This window comes from Suricata suricatta, chromosome 7, assembly GCF_006229205.1.
Source record: "Suricata suricatta isolate VVHF042 chromosome 7, meerkat_22Aug2017_6uvM2_HiC, whole genome shotgun sequence".
NCBI lineage: Eukaryota > Metazoa > Chordata > Mammalia > Carnivora > Herpestidae > Suricata > Suricata suricatta.
This window is the reverse complement of record NC_043706.1, coordinates 88,260,724-88,278,168: the sequence shown is the minus strand read 5'-3', so window position 1 is coordinate 88,278,168 and position 17,445 is coordinate 88,260,724. Positions and strand designations below refer to the sequence as shown.

At 34.0% G+C, this 17,445-nt stretch overlaps 1 pseudogene; it reads right to left on the bottom strand.

Moving 5' to 3' along the window:
- Nucleotides 1-14,295: 14,295 nt before the first annotated feature.
- On the bottom strand, nucleotides 14,296-17,164 carry LOC115295291 (annotated as a pseudogene).
- Nucleotides 17,165-17,445: the final 281 nt, after the last annotated feature.

Below are 17,445 nucleotides of genomic sequence, written 5' to 3'. Positions count from 1 at the left end.
CAGACCTCAGAAGACCCTGAGGCCTCCTCTGCATCTTGAGAGCCTTTTTCCTCCCTCAGATAAGGACTATCTTGAATTTCCTATGGGTTATTCCCATGTTTTCCTTTAGAATGTTTGTCATCGCTATTTGTATTCTTCCCCAAGTATATTGTTTATTTTACCTCTTTCTGAAGTTCATATAAATGAAACATAATTCACATATTTTTGGCTTATATTTGTTTTGTTTTGAGATTGATGGCTGTGGTCTATTTTTTTTCACTACTGTAGACTACTCTCTCCTATAGATACCACAGATTATTCTTCCAGTCTACTATTGGCATTTCTCATTTCCAGATTTGTTATTTAACACCATGGTGATAGTAATCCTTTTGTACATGTCTTCTATGTCCATGTGTCACTACAGCTTTTAGGAAAAGTAAATGTTTAAACATACTAGGGAATGACAAATTATTTTGTAAAATGAATATATCCATTTACACTTAGGGCCACAGAAAAAGAGAGTACACTTGCTTTCATTATTACAATCATTTAGAATTATCTGGCTTTTGCTTGCCACTTGTTTATAAAATTTTGTTATATTTTGACTTTATTTTGCATTTCCCTTCTCAAATACTTAATGGCAGTTTGCTTATTTAAAAAAAATTCTGTGTGCTTCATTGGTTCACTTTCTATTACATCATATTTTTCTTGATTAATGTCTTTTGTATTGCCTTAGACTATAGACATTAATAATTTCTTGGTAATTTGTATTACAAAAATTTTTTACTATTTCAACTTGCATTTTGATGAAACAAATTTCATAATTAATATTGTCAAAATCATCAGTATTTTCCATTATGATTTATAAAAATGTCTATTAATTTATTTTGAGAAAGAGAGACTTAGAGAGAGAGCAGGGGAGGGGAGGAGAGAGAAGGAGCCGGATAATCCAAAGCAGGCTTCACAATGTCGGCACAGAGACCAACATTACACAAACTCACAAACCACAAGATCATGACCTGAGCTGAAACCAAGAGTTGGACGATTAACTGAGCCATTCACATACCCCTAGTTTTTACACTTTTGGATTTTGTTTTAAAAATTATTTCATATGCCAATATCATAAAGATATTATCCTGTCTTTTAAGCTTTTATTCTTTAATATTTAGTGATATAGTATCTATGTAATGTATTTTGAATGAAGAGAGGTAGGGCTATATATTTTATTTTTCCACATGGCTAACCATTGTTCCATCACTTATTTGAAAGTTCATGTTTCCTGATTGATCTACTACTCCATCTATTACATAATATGTGTCCATATGTAAGTGATTTTCTTTTGGGCTTGATATTTTACTGAATTGTTCTCTTTGCATTATAAATACCATTTCTTTTTTATACTATTCATTTCTAAGATATCAATGTATATAATAGAGCTGGCCCTCTAATTTTATCTTCATAAACATTATGACAGAGTGATTACTATTTTATCTCACTCCATCATAAATAGTGATTCTGTATGGCATTGCAGTTCTGTACAATTGTTTGGGACTAATAGAGAACTCCTCAGAATTATTTTTTCCTCCACGTATCTAATATTCCTAATTTCATATATTCTTTATAGCTTCCTAAACAGTACAATGCTGAGTAGAAATGATAATGGGGGAACACGTTTATTCTTGACCATAATGAAAATACTTTCAATGTTTTATTATCAAGTACTCTTCTGTGGGGGGGGTGTTATAGACATCATTTTTTTAAATTTTTAATGTTTATTTATTCTTCAGAGAGAGCAGGAGCAGGAGAGGGGCAGAGAGAGAGAAGGAAACATAGAATCTGAAGCAGACTCCAGGCTCTGAGCTGTCAGCACAAAGCTTGATGTGGGGCTTGAACTCACAAACTGCAAGATCATGACCTAAGTGGAAGTCAAATGCTTAACCATCTAAGCCACCCAGGTGCCCCTATAGACATCTTTCCTATAATACAGGAAATATTTCCTAAAATAATGTTTCCTATTTTTAGGATTTTTTATGAATCAATTAAGATAATCATAGTTGTTATTTCCTAACCAAAAAACATTTGTATATGTTTTCTTTTAGGATTATATCAGCTTTATATTTTAGTATCATATCTATTTTCTAATTTGAGTTAAATTTTATTTGAGATATTTTTCTATACATTGATGCCCAATTGTTCCACTCCCATTTCCATTTTTTGAGATTGCTTTTTCTTCATTTAATTACTTTGGCACATGGTATAAAATCAATGGTGTGCAGAGGTCTACTTTTGGATTTCCTACTCTCATCGATTGATATATATGTCCACTCTTTTGCCAATACCAGACTGCCCTGATTATATAACCTTTGTAATTTGTCTCTAAATCAAGTAGTTTGAGTCGTTTATGTTGGAACTTAATTACATTTTTACAGTGGTATGTAATGCACATTACCAAATATTATAGGGTGTGTGTGTGTGTGTGTGTGTGTGTGTGTGTGTGTGTGCGATATTATAAATCAATTGAGACCATCAAAATAATCTAATGACTAAGAATCAGTGACACAAGAAAACAGTTGCTGTATATTTCTCTAGTTATTTTATCAATATACGCATAGCATCCAAATTCTGACCAACCCACTTTTATATCCTGATAGAAATCAGAGCTTTGGTGAAGTGTTGGCATAACACCTCAAACAAGGACATAAGAGCAAGATGAATCTCACAATTTTGTTGTGTCAGAAAATAAAAATATTCTTGAAGTGTGTTAAAAATAAATATAGGAGTCCTACCTGGAGAGGTCATCCACTGGAGAAGTAGGCACTAATGAAACTTAAGTATATAAATCTTTATACATGTTACATATGCATACACACATCTCTCCCCCCACCACATGCACTTTTACTGGTGAAAGTATAGATGTCACTACTGTTGTTTGACAGATAAAGTGCCATAATGTAAAATTGGGAGAAGGGGTTATAGGTGTATCTTACAGTGATCCATAGGTACCATTTTTTGAATTATTAATAGGAAAATCTAATTCATAAGAAAATTATTAAAATGACATATAGATGTAGTAAAAATATTGATTTTCAAAGTCTATGTAAATAGACTATATGAATGAATCATTGCTCAGCAAAAATATTTCTCTGAGGCTGACATTCTTTATTTTTTAAAATTTTTATGTTTATTTATTTATTTTGAAAGAGACAGAGACAGTGTGAGTAGGAGAGGAGTAGAGAGAAAGGGAGAGAGAGAATCCCAAGCAGACTCCTCACTGTCAGTGGAGAGCCTGATTGTGGGAGGTTGGGAACCACAAAACATAAGATCATAAACCAGTAAATGAGAGTCAGACACTTAACAGACTAAGCATCCTCAGGTGAGGCCCTCTAAGCCTTACATCCTTTCTGCCTGTTGTGAAAAGTTAATAGAATGAGAAGGCATAAATAAAGTAGACTGGGAAACTCAAAAAATGTAAGAGAATATTAGGAGGATATTCATGCTGATAATCTAGAGTTTAAAATACTGTTATTGTAAAGATACATTCTTCATAATTCTGTATCCAAAGTTTGTTCACAGAAATATTTTTCTCAACAATGTCTTTTCATGTGCCTTTTTTATATTCACTGTTTTCTTAAAAGTACTTCTTTCCTCCTCTGTTCATTGTACTTTTGTCCTCTGTAAATCAATCCAGTGACCATCAGTGATGCTCCCTGTGGGGGTGTTCTGGAGTGTATAAAGTACACCAGGAGAGAAGAATCACAGGTGTTAATTATAGTGAAAATCTCAAATAACTGATGGTCATAACCTACTGAAACATCTGGAGCTTATCCTTTAAAAAAGTCCAAAAGGTTACTACTTTTAGATTTTAGCATTAGTATAGAGAAAAGTTAAATCACAGATGGCATAATCCTTTTGATATATCACCAGAGAGCTTTAATATATCATCATACAGTGGAATGCTTTGGACATATGAGCTTCTTAAAATGATAAAATTTATCATATATTCTCTTAAACATATTCTCTGAGGCCATTAACATGGAGGTCAAGCATTATTAATCTTGAAAAATAAAGGCAATATAAAATCATAAAGAAAAATAAGGAGAGGTATTTTCAAGAAATGTGATAACATTATCTTCCTTTGTTCTTATTAAATAGTAATGTCTGCTCGCCAATTGTGTTTGAATATATTATCCGTTTATTTAATTATTAGTAGAAATGTTTGCTTTTAGCAAGGTACCACTTCTCTGAGACTTTTTATATCTCATGTTTATTATTTATATGTACAGTCATATATATATGTATGCAATACACACATATATTATATATATAGGTGTGTAGGTGTAGAAATAGAGGCTATATCTGTGATTTTCATTGAAAATAAAACACTATATGAATAAATATAATAAATAAAATGGGTAAAATAAGGGAAAAATAAAATAATAAACAGTCAGTGAAAGAAAAATAATATTTATTTATATAAAATCAACAAAGCCATAACTGCCTAGGTATATTACTCTAGAATGAAAGCAGTAATAAAACAATTTTTATAATAAATTAAATAAAAGGAGCCACCTTTTGTTATTGACAACAAGTTTGTCAATGATATTAAAATGTAAAGTTTCTCCAAACTATAATGTTCCAAAACTAACAGAAAGAAAATTGAAAATCTGCATATTCTACTATCTATAGGGTAATTGGACACGTTATTAAAATTTTAACCATAAACTAAATCCCGGATAAAATTATCGTTTTTTCAAATTTCTATTTTAATTCTAGTTAGTTAACATATAGTGTAATATTGGTTTCAGGAGTAGACTTTAGCGATTTATCCTTACATGTAATACCCAGTGCTCATTACAAATGCCCCCTTAATCCCCATCACGCATTTAACCCATCCCCCACCCACCTCACCTCCAGCAATCCTCAGTTTGTTTACTATAGTGGATAGTCTCTTATGGTTTGCCTTCATCTCTTTTATTCCTTCCTTCTCATATGTCCATCTGTTTTGTTTCTTAAATTCCACATATGAGTGAAATTATATGGTATTTGTCTTTCTTCAACAGACTCCTTTCTCTTATATATACACTCTAGATCCATTCACATAATTGCAAATAGAAAGATATCATTATTTTGATATCTGAGTAATATTCCATTGTATATATATATATATATATACATACATATACATATACACACCACATGGTCTTTATTCATTTATATATACCACATTTTTTTAACTAATTCAGCAGTCGATAGATTTTTGGGCTCTTTCCATAATCTGGCTATTTTTGATAATGCTGCTATAAACATTGGGGTCAGGTGCTGCTTTGGATCAGTATTTTTGTATCCCTTGGGTAAGTACTTAGTACTGCTATTGCTTGACTGTAGGGTAGTTCTATTTTTAACTATCTGAGGAACCTATTTGCATTCCCACCAACACAGCAAGAAGGTACCTTTTTCTCTGCACCCTCACCAATACCTGGTGTTTCTGGTGTCGTTAATTTTAGCCATTTTGACAGACAGATGTGAGGTGATCTCTTATTGTGTTTTTTTTATTTTTAATGTTTTTATTTATTTTTGAGAGAGAGACAGCATGAGCAGGGGAGAGTCAAAGAGAGAGGGAGACACAGAATCTGAAGATAGGCTTCAGGCTCTGAGCTAGCTGTCATCACAGAGCCTGATGCAGGGCTCAAACCCACGAACTGAGAGATCATGACCTGAGCCGAAGTTAGAGCTTAACCGACTGTGGTTTTGATTTGTTTCCCTGATGATGAGTGATGTCTAGCATCTTTTCATGTGTCTGTTAGCCACCTAGATGTCTTCTTTGGGAAAATGTCTATTCATATTTTCTGCCCATTTCTTAACTGGATTATTTGTTTATTACATGTTGAGTTTGAAAAGTTCTTTACAGATTTTGATACTAAGTATAAGATATCTCATTTGCAAATATCTTCTCCCATTCTATAAGCTGTCTTTTAGCTTTGTTGATTGATCCCTTTGCTATGCAGAAGTTTTTATCTTGAATCCCAATAGTTCATTTTTGCTTTTGTTTCCCTTGCCTACAGAGATGTGTCTAGTAAGACACTGTTATGGCTGAGGTCAAAGAAATTGCTGCCTGAGTTCTCCTTTAGAATTTTTATGGTTTATTGTGTCACATTTAGGTCTTTTCATCAATTTTGAATTTATTTTTGTGTATGATGTAAGAAAATGGTCCAGTTTCATTCATCTGTTTGTTGCTGTCCAGTTTTCCCTACACCATTTGTTGAAAGACTGTCTTTTTTTCCATTGAATATTATTTTCCTGCTTTGTCAAAAATTAGTTGACCATAAGGTTGTCAGCCCACTTCTGGGTTTTGTATACTTTTCCACTGATCAATGTGTCTGTTTTTTTGCTGGGACCATACTGTCTTGATGAGTAGAGCTTTGTAATCTAGTTTGAAGTCCAAAACTGTGATGCCATCAGCTTTGCTTTCTTTTTCAAGATTGCTTTGGCTATTTGAGGTCATTTGCAGTTCCATCCAAATTTTAGGATTTTTTTTCTATTTCTGTGACAAATGTTGGTGGTGTTTTTATAGGGATTGTAGTAGATGTGTATATTGCTTTGGGTAGTATCAGCATTTTAACAATATTTGTTCTTCCAATCCATCAGTATAGAATGTTTTTCTATCTCTCTTTGTCACCTTCAATTTCTTTCATAAGTGTTCTATAGTTAGTTGGTTAGTTAGTTAGTTAGTTTCAGAGTACAGGTCTTTTACCCCCCTTCAATTAGCTTTATTTCCTAGGTATCTAGGGTTTTGGTGCAGCTATAAATGGGGTAGACTCTTTGATTTTTCTTTCTGCTGCTTCATTATTGGTGCTTAGAAATGCAACAATTCTGTATGATGATTTTGTATCCCATAACTGAATTCGTGTATCAGGTCTAGGAAATTTTTGGTGTAGTATTTTGGGTATACATACATTTGTAGTGTGTAGAGCATCATTTCATCTACAAATAGTGAAAGTTTGACTTCTTTGCCAATTTGGATGCATTTTATTTCTTTGTGTTGTTGGATTGCTGAGCCTAAGACTTCCAGTTGAATAAAACTGGTGAGAGTGGACATGCCTAACTTATTCCTGACCATAGAGGAAAAACTCTCAGTTCTTCCCCATTGAGGATGATATTACCTGTGCATCTTTCATATGTGGCCTTCATGATTTGAGGTATGTTTCCTCTATCTCTATTTTGTTGAGGATTTTTATTAAGAATGGGTGCTGTACTGGGGTGCCTGTGTAGCTCAGCCCAGTAAGTATTCGACTTTGGCTCAGGTCATGACTTCGCAGATCTTGGGTTCAAGCCGCACATCAGGCTCTGTGCTGACAGCTCAGAGCCTGGATCTTGCTTTGGATTCTGTGTGTGTGTGTCTCTCTGCCCTTCCCCAATAAATAAACATTTAAAAATTTAAGAAAAATAATAATGGGTGATGTACTTTGTCAAATGCTTTTTCAGCATCTATAGAGAGTATCATATGGTTCTTATTCTTTCTTTTATTTATGTGGTATATCATGTTGCTTGATTTGTGAATATTGAATCATCCTTGCTGCCCAAGAATAAATCCCACTTGGTCATGGTGAATAATTACTTTAAAATACTGTTGGATTTGATTTGCTAGTATCTTGCTGAGAATTTTTGCATCCATATTCATCAGGGATATTGGCCTATAATTCTCCTGTTTAGTGTGGTCATCGTCTGGTTTCGGAATCAAGGTAATGCTGGCCTCAAGGAGTTTGCAAATTTTCCTTACATTTCTATTTTTTAGAACAGTTTGAAAATAACAGGTATAAACTCTTTTTTAAATGTTTGGTATAATTCCCCTGGGAAGCCACCTGGCCTTGGATTTTTGTTTCTTAAGAGATTTTTTTTGATAACTGATTCTATTTCTTTGCTAGTTATGGGTCTGTTCCAATCTTCTATTTCTTCCTGTGTCAGTTTTAGTAGGTTACACTTTTCTAGGAATTTATCCATTTCTTCCAGATTGCCCAATTTGTCGGTATGTGTTTTTTTTATAATATTCTCTTCAAATTGTTTCTGTTTTGTGGCATTGGTCATGATCTCTCCTCTAAGTTGAAATTTTGTTTATTTTGGTCCTTTCTCTTTTCTTTTTGCTAAGTCTGGCTAGAGGTTTATTAATTGCATTAATTCTTTCAGAAAGTTAGGTCATAAGGGCACCTGGGTGGCTCCGTTTCTTAGGCTTCTCACTCTTGATATCAGCTCAGATCATGATGTCATAGTTCATGAGATTAAGCTGCATGTCTACTTCTGCACTGACAACATGGAACCTGCTTGAGATTCTCTCTCTCTCACTGCCTCTCCCTTGCTTGCTTGCGTGCATGTGGTCTCTCTCACTCTCTCAAAATAAATAAATAAACATTAAAAAAGAAAGAACCATCTCCTAGTTTCACTGATGTGTTCTACTAGGGTTTTTGTTTATTTTTATATCTTTCATTTCAGTTCTAATGTTTATTATTTCCCCCTTTCTGCTGTTTAAGACTTTGTTGTCTGTTCTTTTTCTCCTTTAGGTGTAAGGTTAGGTTGTGTACTTCAGACATTTCTGGCTTCTTGATTTAGGCCTGTATATACTTCCCTCTTATGGCAGCTTTTCCTATAACTCAAAGTTTTGGACTGCTCTGTTTTCATTTTTATTTACTTCCATGTATTTTCTTATTTATTCTTTAATTTCCTTGTTAACCTATTCAATTCTTTAGTAGGATGTCTTTAATGTCCATGTATTTGGGGACTTTCCAATTTTTTTCTTATGGTTGACTTTAAGTTTCAGAGCACTGTGGTCTGAAAATATGCATGGTATGATCTCAGTCTTTTTGTACTTGTTAAGACCTGATTTGTGTCCTAGAATGAGATCTACTCTGGGGAATATGTGCACTTAAAAAGAATGTGTATTCTTTAGGATGCATTGCTATAAAATGAAGTGTTCTGAATTGCTGTGTTCCTTCACTCAGCCGCACGCTGAGGCGCCAATTGTTGTGTTCCCGTCACTCGCCCCACGTTGGGCGCCACTTGTCATGTCCCGCCTCGGCCAGCAGGGCGGTAAATCCTTGCGGGTTCGTGATCCTGAGGGAGGGAGAGAGAAATAGGGCAGGAGGGAGACGCAGAGAGTGAAGACAGCACACGGTATCTGATCAAGCCTCTTCTTCTTTATTCAGAAAACACCGTATCTTATAAAGGTTTTTAGGCGGGAGAACAAGGCAGCTGACCTAGGTCGGTTGCTAGGAAACAGGGTTAAGGGATTTAGGCTGGAGTAAAAGAGGAACCAAACTAAGGTTTCCAGCACAGCGCTGAAGGGCCGATACCACCCTGCCTGTGGGTGATTGATCTTTGTTCTTCTGGCTTCTCCTCTGACAGGGAGTGGTGCTCCTCAGCCTACTTTTGTAACTCCCCTCAGGGAGTGACATATCCGGCTAGTAAATGGCCAAGCAGCTGAATCTTTGCAGCTTCCCACACTGAATATATCTGTTAAGTCCATCTGATCCAGTGTGCCATTCAAAGCCATCATTTCCTTATTGATTTTATGCTTAGATGATCTGTCCATTGCTGTAAGTGGGGTGTTTAAGTCCCCTACTATTTTTGATAGACCTCTGTATTATGATATAGTGCCCTCCTTCATCTCTTGTAACAGTTTCTGGTTTAAAATCTAGTTTTTATGATAGGAGTATGGCTACTCACTAAATTATCCTAAATATTTAAGAAGAAAGTATTACCAATATTACCTAAAACCTCCCCATAATAAAAATATTGAGGTAATACTTATCGTCTATTTCATGTATACTTTGAAATTAAAATCTGGAAAAGCCATTACAAGAAAAGTTAAAGATCTGTATATCTCATAGGCCAAGACAGAAAAATCCTAAAAGAATAAAGTTGTATAAAAAGTGTGATTTGTGAAAAAAATAATTGACATATAAAAAAAGATAATTCAACATGACCAATGCAATTTATTCTTAAAACTTGTGGATAATTTAACATTTAAAAAATAAAAGAAAAATCCCATGCAATCATTGGTATTAAATTCAGCAATTGTGATTTCTGTTTGGGACTTTTCTGTATTTGTCCATGACAGGTACAAAATGTAGAAATGAGAGTGAATAAGCTCATTCTTTTAAAGAATCAATGGATTTATAAAATTGATAAACCTCTAGCCACTTTAAACAAGAAAAAAAAGACACAAATTCCCAATATTAAGAATGAAAAAATAGCCATCACTGCTGAATCCTTAGACATTAAAATGATAATAAGGAAATATTACAATGATTATATGCCCATAGATTTAATCTTAGATTAAATGAGCAAATTTTTTGAACAACACAAATTTTATATATATCTATCAAGGAAATTAAATTCACATTTAAAATCCATCTCCGCTAAGGGCACCTGGGAGGCTCAGGCAGTTAAGTGTCTGACTTTGGCTCAGGTCATGATCTCACGGTTTCTGGGTTCCAGCCCCGTGTAGGGCTCTGTCCTGACAGCTAGCTCAAAGCCTAAAGCCTGTCTTCTGATTCTATGTCTCCCTCTCTCTCTGACACTTTCTTGCTTATAGTCTCTCTCTTTCTCTCTCTCAAAAATAAACAAAACATTTAAAAAATTTAAAAAAGAAATCCTTCAAAAAATTCTAGCTCTAGATTTTTTACTGGTGAATTTCACAAAGTGCTTAAATGTAGATATAACACCAGTTCTATACACCAGAAAATAGAAAGGTGGTAATACTTCTTAACTTATTTTGTGAAGCCAGCCTTATTCTGATACCAGATTCAGACAAAGAAAGCATAAAAAAATAAAACCATAGACCCATATTTATCACAAGTACAAATCGATAATTATCAAGAAAAAGAGTCCATCAAATCTAGCAATATATAGTGAAACCTCACATTTAAGGACTCATAACAGAGATGCAAGGTTTGTTCAACATTAAAAAATTAAAATTAGAAAATCAGTCTTCAATAAAATGAACCAAGACTCTTTGAATAAATGGCTTTTATCTAGGGCTGTGGTATGGAATATACAAGATGAGTTTGGAGTAGGGTGCCTGGATGGCTTAATCAGTTAAGTGCCAATTATTTACAGACATATTTTAACACACAAAAGCAGATATTTTTTGAAGAACAGTATTGAATAAATATGTCAGGCAGCAAATTAGTGCTTTATCTTTACTAATACCCTTTGAGGTAGTAACTGTATTTTAAAAATAGATTCAGAAGTTCAGAGAAATTAGATAACACTGCAAATTACAAAACAATGTCAGCAGAAAGTTTACAAAAATTGCTGAACTGAACTTCTCTAATAAAATGTGTATCTCCCTAAGAATGTCATTGGTATGTCTGGATATGTCACCATCAAGTTTATAAGGGGTGGTAGGTGCACATAATTGCAAGAAGACCAGATAGGAGGCTAATTTCAGTATTCTATACAACAAGCAATCGCAGTCTGGACTAGGACAGTGGAAATGAAGATAAATAGATATATCCAAAGTACATTTGTAGAAGACTCACTCATACATATCCCAGTGACTCTGAGAACATGAGAAAGTATTGTTCATACCACCTGGCTAAGAATATGTAATAAAAGCCATGTTATTGAAAATATGATCCTAACAAAGACCATATCCAAGTGCATTAATATCTGTGTGGATTTCAGTTATCAACTTAGTATCAACACCTTCTGCTTTCAGGACCTACAATTCCCTAAACACTTTTTGGAATGATACCTGAGTAGAGTCTGCTAATGAGCAACTATTAGGATATTTGTAACGTGGAGGAAAAGAAGAGACCCTTGTTCTCTAGATGCAGTTGCAGGTCTGGGGCATGTTCAAAGCAGCTCTGAGCTGCCCCTGTGAAGCATTTGCTTAGATACTGTGGCTTCTGGGGCTAGCAGGGGCTTCTGTGTAATAGGGGGAGCTCCCAGTAGATTCCTGATATTTATCTTTTTAATATTTTTATAGTTTATTTATTTTTGACACAGAGAATGACAGAGCATGAGTGGGAGAGGGGCAGAGAGACAGAGAGAGAGAGACAGAATCTGAAACAAGCTCCAGGCTCTGAGCTATCAGCACAGAACCTGATGCAGGGCTCGAACCCACAAACTGCCAGATCCTGACCTGAGCTGATGTTGGACACTTAACTGACCGAGCCACCCAGGCGCCCCAATTCTTGATATTTAAAACAGCTGTGTGAAAGACCTCTTATGAAGCCATCTGGCTCATCACTGCAGGAGAGTCCTTTAAAGATAACTTCTGGCTTCCTTGATCTATACTCCGTGCAACTCATATAATGGGTAAGTTAAGTTTCTTGTCCTCTGAATGCAACCTATGTACTTGAAATACTAATAATACTTTCTTTTTCTCCTGATGGAGCTCCCAATTCAAGATGTAATGTTAGACTTTATCAGACTGTGTAAGACTACTTTATTGTTAGTTTTGTTTGTTTGTTTTGTATAACCTATGTACACTGTTAGGTTTTTACCAATTCCCCACACCTCTATATACTTATGCAAAATTATCTTTATGTGTTCATTGGACTTTTGAAAAATATATATAGCTCTTTTTAGTAGAGCCACAGTATTTAAATACAGAGAACTTTACCTTTGGATTTCAGTTCCTGGAACTGCCGGGCCTCTGCCTGGCACCAGCAAATGCTCATTTGGTGTCTGTTGAGAGATTATTGAAATGATTACGACATTAAGTGAATTTATTTTTTACCCTGGGATCGACAACTGTGCTGTCTATTTTGAAAATAATAGAAAGGGTGTTATGACAGTATCCACATGGACTGGGGAAGTATAGAGATATGTTTCATATAAAATTTTATATTATCTTGCACTCTATATAGTAAAAGAATCTCTGTAACCAATATTGGAGAATTAATGGTGTGCAGCCATAGTTTTATTATTTTTAGCAAGTCTAAAGTTTGAGTAACCCATAATAGTTTTTGATAACTTAAAAAAGCAGGAAACTTATCTCATTCACTTAAAAGAGAAATGTGAAATGAATTTCATCAAGAAAAATTACCCAGGGGATAGTCCAAATTTTGCAGTATAAAAGACTTACCCATTTTCCCTTTATTAGCTTTGTAGACATAACTGCAAAATTAACAAACCATGAAATTCAACACCACACCAAACAGTAACAGATGCCTGACATTGCAAGTCGCTGGAGCAAAACCCACGAATATATTTCAAGTATTGGAAAAGAGATCGTTTTGCTTCCTTTGAACATTCAGGCATTTGCATGTTTTATGCATACCTATTTAGGAAAGATTCCTATTAAATGTACACTCTAGACCATTGGTGCAATATAGAAAACATTTCAAAACTCATTGAAGCATTGCCATCATGTGTCATGGTTGCAAATATCAGTTGTAGACAACAGTGATAATCACAGACATTCTAAAAAGAAAAAATTGAATACCACATATTTGTGTGTTATTGCAGATCTATTCACAATGGCTTTATCTCTTTCAGATGAGATATTAAAATTATAAATAAAATTTTATCTCTGAAGTAATATGGTAATTAATAGATTTTTTCCTTAATACATTCATAAGATTACAAACATTAATGTTGTCAAGAATTTGATTACTATATGTGTTTATAGTTATTATTTTAGACCTAAACTTTGTATAAAATTACTTTGAAATCATTGAGATGAGATTTAGTCCATTTATAAATCAATTACTTCCTTAAAAAATAAAATCAAGCTCTCTGATCCATATATTCAATTCTTAGGATTTTATCCTAAGAACAGAATCAGAGCTGTATAAGAAGATTTATGTACAAATATGGTCAGTCACATATTGATTATATTCCTAATAGTAAAACATTGTAAATAAGCTAAATATTCAATGATAGGTGAATGATTTAATACAATTTAACCATATAACACACCACACAGCCATATTTGAACTTTAGAAGGGACTATTTATTAAGTCACATGGAGAAAAGGTTTACATTGCTTTTTACTTTATTAAAATACTGAGTTTATTTCACTGTATATTTTTTGTCTCCTTACCATTTCCTTTTGTCTGACAACCACTACTGCAATGTCCTATCATAACATTCCATACATATTAAAACCAAGAAAAGGATAAAAGAGCTCTATCTTTAAAAACTAAAAAAGGATTTTGGACAACACATTCTTGGCAATAGAACCTGGGCAAAATTTATCAGACATAGTAAGGAAAGTTCTCACTCTGATTATAAAAAGTACAGCCATGTATCCACTGTTACAGAAATGAAATAAGGCAGAAAATGTTAACAAATTGTTTAAACCATTTTAAACTATTTTCTTAAAGAGACTTCTTTCACTTCCAGAGATCTTGAATAGCCTCTTGGCTAGTCATCCAGAAACAATTACTCACATAATTGATGCAGTTGGCCTCCACTTTGGAAAACCACCTTCTTCTATACTTGCTTGGATTTTTGCTTTAATGTCTTCTACAGAACTAGATCCTTTCAGTGTTTGGAGAATCTTTTCCTGTGTTTTGAAGATATCTTGACCTTTTGATCTTGGTGTTCATGGTTTTGAGTCTTTTCCATTCTGGTTTGATTTTGTGCAATTTTTGGCTGGAATAGCCATAGAGATTTTGACTGGAATCTCATATAGATTTCTTTACTAGAGATTTTTCATCAACTTCATTATCATCAAATTAATCATTATTGTCATAATCTTCATCAGAAGCATGTTTTACTTTTATTATGTGGAAATTTGCTACCACTTCCTTGGACAGAATGCTTTCCAGATATAGTAAGGAGTTTCACATTCTCTTCTTATTCATTTTCTGACTCTGCATCTTCCTCCATAGCTTACTGAGTGCTGTCCACTAATATGCATGGGCCCTGAGCCACATTTCAACCATAAGACCAGAGGTGATATGATTTCAAAGCCCCCAAGGGAAACCACTGGCTGTACAAATATTTTCAAAGTGACTTTAAGTGGACTGCCTTCATAATTCTTTATCTCTACTTCAACAATGTACAATCCATCCTTTGCATCAGCCCCCAAACTGATCTTTCTTAAAGATAATTGATGCTCACTTCCATCATTATCCACTGTAAAGTGATACTCTTTGTCAGCCTTTATAAAGTTCACAACCAACTCAGGGGACTCAGGTCCATCGAGTCTTCCATGAGGGTGTGGTGGTACACACCTAGATAGGAAAGAAGGCTGTTAGAGATAAATGATTACTGTTCCAGAGAGCAGCCATGCAGGACAGAATTACAACATGAAAATGTTTACACTGTAATGAGTAATTAAATATCAACAACAATTTTTAACAGGTTATGAAATATGACCTCCCACTCAAGGGTATAATAATGACTACACAAGCACACACTCACATACACAAATGAAATCTGTGGCTGCTGTATGTAAAACAAAATGGGTATCTTATATCTTAATAGTGGGGATCTTTCTGAGAAGAAGACATAGGTAGGTCTTATCTTTCCCTTTGCACATTTATTTCTTTTAAAATTCTCTATCATAAACATTAGCAAAAAAACCCAAATAATAGCTGTTGTTTTAAAAACTTAATAACAGAACATAGTGTGATCTGCTGATGACTTGCACAGCACTCATATTTAATATGTGAATTTAGTATTATAGGAGTTATGTAAATGCCATTATGAGACAAGCATATCTGTAAAGTCTCAGAAATTAAGAGATTACACAAATTTTTATATAATGATCAAGTAAAACATTTCAGAATACTTGAAATGTTCTCAAATTCAGTGCTGATTGTGGAAATCTCAATTTTCAATAATTTGCTAGAGGTAATAATTCAGATGTTATTTTAAAAAAAGAAAAGAAAAATGCTGCTGTAGATTAGGTACTGTGGTGAAGATTAAACTTTTTTTTTTTAGTTTATATAATTTAAAAATATTTTCAAGTATTGAAAGATTATTAAATAGCTTCAAGTACATGAGAACTCATATATATGAGAATATATACCTACCCATATATTTTGTGACTATTTCTCAGAGAAAAATGTTTGAGCTAAGGCAAAAATTGAATACAATAGATATAGAATAAAACAGCATTTTGAATAGACAATAACTTTGGCTAAGATGCCAAATTGGAATGGTGAGCATTTAAAGAACTGTAAAATTCCAGCACTGGAATGAAGATGGCATTGACAAAGTAATGCAGAAAATGTGTTTCTGCAAAGGTAGCTGGACCACCTGTGAAGCCAGTGTCTTCTACCATCTAAATCCGGATGTCTTTTATTCTGGGGACAATCCATTATTATTCATATGTATATGTTCTGTTTGTTGGTTTGTTTTTGAAGTTTACTCTCTCTACATTGTAGAGACTGGATTGAAGGAGGAGAGATGAGCTGATATCAAATTGATGTTAGAAAATCACCAATAAATTGAGAGTCATGGTAACCTGGACCATGGTTATGGCAATAAGAATGGACTGTAGTAAGCATATTTGTGAGAATCGGGGCTGACAGAATAGAAGAAATCATGCATGACTCACAAGTTTCAAGCTTCAGCAACAATGTAAATGATAGTGCCATTTGTTGAAACTGAACATTGGACATGGAGAAGATATAGAAGAAGGTAATGACTCTTGTTTAATTTGAGATACCTTTGTAATATGTAGGTGAAGATTTTGAGTAGGTGGTTTGATATTTATGAATGGAGATCAGAAAAAAGTCTATATTCAAATTTGTGAGTTTTACTTGAGATAGTTGGGCAAATATCACCCTGAGGCCATGGGAATCTATCTCTTATCACTTGTCATTCAAATAATGACTTAATTTCCTGTCCTTGAGGAAAGTATAGGATTAACAAATTATATGTATTAAGTAAAATATACAAATAGTTGTGTGACAAGGGAAAGCATAATAATATTGACAAGTATCTGATGCAAAGGTTTTTGTGCATGTGCACATCTGTAGTAGTATGGTAAGAGCAGGATGTTCCTCTTAATCTTGCAAATTAGATAGCCAGGTTGCAATAAGATGTCACTAATAAATCCATTTCAAATGTAAATGGAAGTATGCAATGCCTGAGGTCTGCCATTTCTGTCTCAAGAATTATGGTAAGAATGAATTAAAATAGTTGTTCAATTTGAAACAAGTTCCCAGATTTACCTTAAGAGCTTGTCTATTAAATGCAGATCAATCTTTCTTTTTACACCCATTTATTAAAGAGAGTTCATCATGGTTGCCAGGAATGCTTGGAAATCTCTCCCAGGGTAAAGTGCTAAAAGCTGTACTGATAACATCTAAATATTGCTTAGCATTTCCCTGAAGAGGAAGCAAGTAGTCTGTTTAAAACACTACAAACAGAAATCCCATCTCTTGATATCCTGAAACATCCTTTACATTATGTGTTAAACCAACAGTGCATGTTCTATGTTTTTATTAAGATCTTTACTACTTCCAAGAAGTCTTTATGCACTCTACCTGTACTACTTGGCCC